Source organism: Suncus etruscus, chromosome 3, assembly GCF_024139225.1.
Source record: "Suncus etruscus isolate mSunEtr1 chromosome 3, mSunEtr1.pri.cur, whole genome shotgun sequence".
In the NCBI taxonomy this organism is placed as follows: domain Eukaryota; kingdom Metazoa; phylum Chordata; class Mammalia; order Eulipotyphla; family Soricidae; genus Suncus; species Suncus etruscus.
In genome coordinates this window covers 145,076,473-145,082,824 of record NC_064850.1, presented here as the reverse complement: position 1 = coordinate 145,082,824, position 6,352 = coordinate 145,076,473, and the positions used below count along the sequence as shown (strand labels likewise).

General features: G+C 41.5%; 1 non-coding gene across 1 annotated transcript; it reads left to right on the top strand.

Moving 5' to 3' along the window:
• The first annotated feature begins 1,587 nt into the window (after nt 1-1,587).
• LOC126005733 (U6 spliceosomal RNA) lies at nt 1,588-1,694 on the top strand. The gene has a single exon (XR_007494770.1). It is a non-coding gene; the product is annotated as a U6 spliceosomal RNA (small nuclear RNA).
• The last annotated feature ends 4,658 nt before the right edge of the window (nt 1,695-6,352 follow it).

Sequence of the window (6,352 nt, the reverse complement as noted above, 5' to 3'; positions counted from 1 at the left end):
TATTTCTTTTAAGCATTTGAAGAATGAACTATGACTATATTCCAGATATAATCCTTAGTGCTATACACTGGTTATTAGCTCAATATAGCTAATCATCTTAAACAAACACCCTATTTTAACATCCAAAACACACCCTACTTTCCCTAATCCACTTACCCTGTCTTCCCTGAACACAGAATCACACATCCTGTTGTAATCCCTTCTCACATCCTACCCGATTGGCTGACACAGGGTCCACACCTTACTCTCCACCTAATATCCCTTTTCCACCTACAATAAATTAAGTTACTCTCCAATGTGGCTGGTGGATGCTTCTTTGTGAGTGCTCTACTTGCCTGAGATCCGACCCCATCAGTGACTTCTACATCAGCAACTTGGACCTCACCAGTGACTCTGACCTAATCAGTGACTTCTACATCTTGGGATCTGGCCTTACCAACTTCATTTAGAGCTCACCTATTTTAATATTGTGCTAAGGTCTTAATTATGGAGTTTCGTGTAGTCAGAAATAGCTCCTGTTATCCATGTTATCATGTTATCCATGAAATAAAGAACACTGTGGTGTTAACTTTGATTAAAAAAAAAACTATATATACTTATATCAGCACAGTGGACAGTCAGAGCAACCTGTGTCTCTCCGGCCCAGATTTAATTGCTCTTAAAGACTAATATTACCAAAGGAAAATAGTACATACAATTTTAATTGTGCCTCTTTATGTACTTTAAAAGACACATTTTAGAGGCTGGAGAGATAGCATGGAGGTAGGGCGTTTGCCTTGCATGCAGAAAGACAGATGATAGTTCAAATCCGGGCATCCCATATGGTTCCTACCCCACCCCCAGCCTGCTAGAAGCAATTTCAGAGCATAGAGCCAAGAGTAACCCCTGAGTTTTGCCGGGTGTGACTCAAAAACAAACAAAAAAAAAACAAATAAATAAAAAGACACATTGGGGGGGGGTTTGGGTGGTGCGCAGGGGTTACTCCTGGCTGTCTGCTCAGAAATAGCTCCTGGCAGGCACAGGAGAGCATATCTCTCTGGGCCCAAAAAAGACACATTTTAAGTGCAACAAAGCTGGTGACTTAGGCATTTCTGAAATATCACTTACCATATTTATTTGAATATAATGCGCAAATTTTCTACCAAAAAGTGAACTCAAAGTTTGGGTGCGCGTTATAAATGAGGGCTGGGTTGGGGTGGCAGTGGTGGCCGGTCCAATGAGGGCACAGGCGACTTGTGAGTTCGCACTGGTCTATCTCTCGTGACATCTTGGATTCAAACATCAGGGGAAGACATACCAAAAGAAATGATCATCAAGAGTTTTTTGAAGACAGGCATCAGCAATAAATGGACAGCACAGAAGATGGCCTGCTGTGGAATTCTGATTTGGAAGCATTTTAAATAAATATTGTTACCGGTCATTTTATTTCGGTATTGTGTTTATACCAGTTTACGTTGTCAATAAATGATTTTTATCATGGCCGCACGTGTTCAACAACGTTTTTTTTTGTTTTTTTGTTTTTTTGTCAATTACAATGCTCGGTGTGAAATAAAATTTTATACCGATTTTTAATCGAAAAGTAGGGGTGTGCTCACTTCGGCAGCACATATACTAAAATTGGAACAATACAGAGAAGTTTAGCATGGCCCCTGCACAAGAATGACACGCAAATTCGTGAAGCATTCCATATATTAAAAAAGAAAGAAAATTAGGGGTGCGCTTTATACACGGGTGTACGTTATACTCGAATAAATATGGTAGTCTTTTTTGATTATTTGTTTTAGAGCCACACCAGGTGATGATCAAGGATTATTCCTGGATCTTTGCTTAAAAATTGTTACTGGCAGGCTCAGGAGATCATATGGGAAGCTGGGGATCGAACCCAGGTGGTTGCGTGCAAGGCAAATGCCCTACCTGCTGTGCTACAGCCCTGGCCCATCACTTAGTTATTTTCCATGCAAACTTAATAGAATTATTTTCTAGCTCAATGTAGGATAATCTGACAATGTTAGGATTTATATTTAAATGTAAGCATGAAAATCACATTGCTCAGTCTACTTTTTTTTTTTTTTTTTTTGGTTTTTGGGCCACACCCGGCGATGCTCAGGGGTTACTCCTGGCTGGCTGCTCAGAAATAGCTCCTGGCAGGCACGGGGGACCATATGGGACACCGGGATTCGAACCAACCACCTTTGGTCCTGGATCGGCTGCTTGCAAGGCAAACGCCGCTGTGCTATCTCTCCGGGTCCTGATAAGTCTACTTTTATCTACTTATTTTAGGAGAGAATTGTCTCTTTTGAGTCTTTTTTTTTTTTTTTTTTTTGATTTTGGGCCACACCAGTGGTGCTCAGGAGTTTCTCCTGGCTCTTCGCTCAGATATTGCTTCTGGCAGGCTTGGGGGACCCTATGGGATGCTGGGGATCAACTCTGGGTCTGTTACGGGTCGTCCGTGTGCAAGGAATAATATCACTGTGCTATAGCTCTAGGCCCTCTACTCAGTCTTAAAATTAATTTTTCTCTACAAAAAATTATGAAAAAAGGAAAAAAATAGAAGTCTTTAAGAAGCATTAATTTTTCTATGCATTATGCCAATTTTTCTTTTTTTGGGGGGGCACATTGGTGACACTCAAGGTTTACTCTTGGCTATATGCTCAGAAATTGTTCCTGGCTTGGAGGATCATTTGGGACGCTGGGGATCAAACTGAGGTCCATCCTGGATCAGCCGCATGCAATGCAAACGCCCTACTGTTGCTCTCCCTATGTTCTGGGCCTCTTCTTCCTTCCTTCCTTCCTTCCTTCCTTCCTTCCTTCCTTCCTTCCTTCCTTCCTTCCTTCCTTCCTTCCTTCCTTCCTTCCTTCCTTCCTTCCTTCCTTCCTTCCTTCCTTCTTTCAGAAGATTTTGATTTGCTTGGCCTTGATAATAGATTGTTTTGTTTCGGTTTTTGGTTTTGGGGCCACACCGGTGACGCTCACAAGTTACTCCTGGCTCTGCACTCAGAAATTGCTCCTGGCTTGGGGGACCATATGGGACACAGGGGGATTGAACTGCAGTCCGTCCTAGTGCAACACGTGTTAAATTAAATGTTAAAGAAAGACAATACATAAAATGCCTTAATGCGTGCACCACTGCTCTGGCCCGATAGTAGATTTTTGTATGTGCTTTAAGACCAAATATCCTAACATGAAGTAGCATACATGTGATAATTAGAACTTAGAGAAAACAGTTCAAATTCTAGCTCTAGAAATAAAGAAGGTCTTGGGTACCTTGGTGGTGGTAGAGGTGCAGTAACCTTGTTCACCAAAAGCATAAATAGTAACACCTCCATAATAAAAAATATTTTAAAAAATATTCTGATTCCACTACCTATTGACTTGAATGTCTCCAATATTGAGCCCCAAGTATCAAGTTTCATTTATAAAAGTGGCAATAACTATATCACAAAGTAGATTTGTAATAAATGTAATATATAGTATTGATATTGATTTATATTTTATGAATATGTTAGACTTTATAAAATATTGATAGTATTTAGTCATAATCCATTTACCCATTTTATTACTTTTAGAGATTATAATTTTTTAATATCTTATTTTAATTTTGTAATTCTCATCAAGTAATTTTTTTAATATTTCAATAAATTTATTTTTAATTATGAGAACAAAGATGCAAAGAAAGAGGACAAGGTAAAGTTAGAGTGGAAGGACAATCACCCATAAATAGAATTCTTAGAAGAAAACCCCTTGCTGATACCTTAATTTTGAACTTTCAGCCAAAGAGCATTAAGAAAAGTAATAGAGATAGCACAGCGGCGTTTGCCTTGCAAGCAGCCGATCCAGGACCAAAGGTGGTTGGTTCGAATCCCGGTGCCCCATATGGTCCCCCGTGCCTGCCAGCAACTATTTCTGAGCAGACAGCCAGGAGTAACCCCTGAGCAATGCTGGGTGTGGCCCAAAAAAACCAAAAAAAAAAAAAAAAAAACCCCCCAAAAAAAACAACCTCAAAAGTAAAATAGGGGCCGTCGAGGTGGCGCTAGAGGTAAGGTGTCTGCCTTGCAAACACTAGCCAAGGAAGGACCGCAGTTCGATCCCCCGGCATCCCATATAATCCCTCCAAGCCAGGTGTGATTTCTGAGCACTTAGCCAGGAGTAACTCTTGAGCATCAATTGGGTGTGGCCTGAAAAACCAAAAAAAAAAAAAAAAAGAAAGAAAGAAAAGTAAAATAGAATCCATGTACAATTTACTTTGTCCCTCAAGTCCCCAGATTGTAGTACATTATAACATTTCTTAGCAGTACACAAAGCAATCTAAGACCATAAAACTTATGTAACTCCTTAAACTTTGAAGGCATAGGATTTTCTTACATTTCCTTGCACATGCATATTAATTTAAGTTAACCTCAAAAGTTTAAGTGGTTTTTATTTTTTATTTTTTAAGGATTAGAGTCAAAGGAGCACTGTAAAAACGGTGTTAGAGTTGCAGTTTTTGTTTGCATAGGCCCACCAAAATATGAGGGACATGGAAAGGAAAAGCCTTGGCCTAAATACAAGGAGACCCTACCCCTGAAGTTTCCTGGCATAAGACCAATTCTAGGCTTGAGGCAGACTACTTTGTCCAATCCAAGTCATTGTCTGTAGTGCCAATACACTTTTATTTTTCACAGTCTCTGTTGTTGGTATCATTTTTCTGTATTAAAGCTCCTGGAATCTGCATATCCTAAATTGAAGTCAGGATGGTGTGTTGAGCGTCCTCTAGTTTCACCTCACAATAAAAGGGCAATGCAGAGAGCTCTGTCCTGTAAGCAGGTTGTTGTTGTCAAGTCTTCTTAGTGTTGAGGGAAGTCTCTTTTGAGCAGGTCAATGTCAGAGCAGTGGTAGGGTCTTCCCTGGTAGAGGATTGCTTCCAGATGATGTTATAAATGACCTTGGATGTTTCGTAGTTAGCTTCCCTGATTCAGGGGTGAATGGAGAATGTCCATTCTTCTGAGGCCTGTGCCAGGTCATTATGTCAATGTTCAGAGTGTAAGGACCCATTGCTCTACAAGATTTCTGTGTTCCTACCTCTATTCGATAAGAACTTATTTGTATGTATAGTATTTTCCCATTTTAATGTGCCTATACAAACAAGGAACAATGCCACATGGCATTATAGGCCCATATGGGGGCTGCAAGAACAAGTCCAAAAATCCCCATGACATGGTTAAACATAAGCATTAAACTGAGTGACTCCTTCACCGAATATTCCTTATTGAACAGCTCACAGAGAGAAGAAAAGACAAAAAGTGGGGAAAATCTTCACTGTCTAAGGGAATATTTAGTAAGAGTTATAGCTGTCAAAGAAAATAGACATAAAATATTCAAAAGCCATACATGTCCATTTTAAGTCTTTAAAAATAGTTGGGGGTTGTTAAATCCAGTGCACCACTTTGGTGTGTGATTAGGACAGTGCAGTACTGAAGTTAAAAAGGGTAAGTGAGGGGTACTGATGGTTGGGGGTGATAGAGTTAAGGAGTGAAAATGAGCTTTATGGGGGTGTGCGAAAGAGCAGAATACCAGATGGACATTCTACGTACACAAAACATAACTTAAGGATAGTATATACTATTTTTTTTTTTATTTTTTTGGTTTTTGGGCCACACCCGTTTGACGCTCAGGGGTTACTCCTGGCTATGTGCTCAGAAATCGCCCCTGGCTTGGGGGGACCATATGGGACGCCGGGGGATCGAACCGCGGTCCTTCCTTGGCTAGCTCTTGCAAGGCAGACACCTTACCTCCAGCGTCACCTACCCGGCCCCAGGATAGTATATACTATTAATATATACCGTGCTATAGCCCCGGCACGGTTTTGAACATGTAGATTACTAAGAAATTGCCAGAGTCTGCCTTAGTAAAATGAACAGCTCTAAGCACCCTCCAGATCAAGAAAGATTTTAGCCGGCATGGACGGCCAGCTGGCAGACCCCTCATGGGCCAGCGGCCTTTAAGTCCAGCCCAGGGTCAGGGGGGTCCGCAATTGGGTCACACGACCTCCCTCTCCCCCATTCCTCCGGATCTCCAGGTGGGTTTCTGGGAGGAGCTGACGGGGCACTCTGGGTTTTTCCCCACCCCCAGGCCGGACCGGGACACTGGCCTAGGGTTGGGCTTAGGGGGTGGAGCTGGATCTGGTGGGTGGCAGAGAGGGGCTCAGCTATATCAGTTTGTCACTGGTAATCTCATACCAGTCTACATTTTGCAAACCGCGCGGGGTTGCAAAAGCAACTGAAGGTTGCTCCTTCCAACCTTCAGTACCCCCGATTTACCCTTCTTTAACTTCAGTAACACATAGTTCTTATCTCTAATCTAAGACATACAGTAT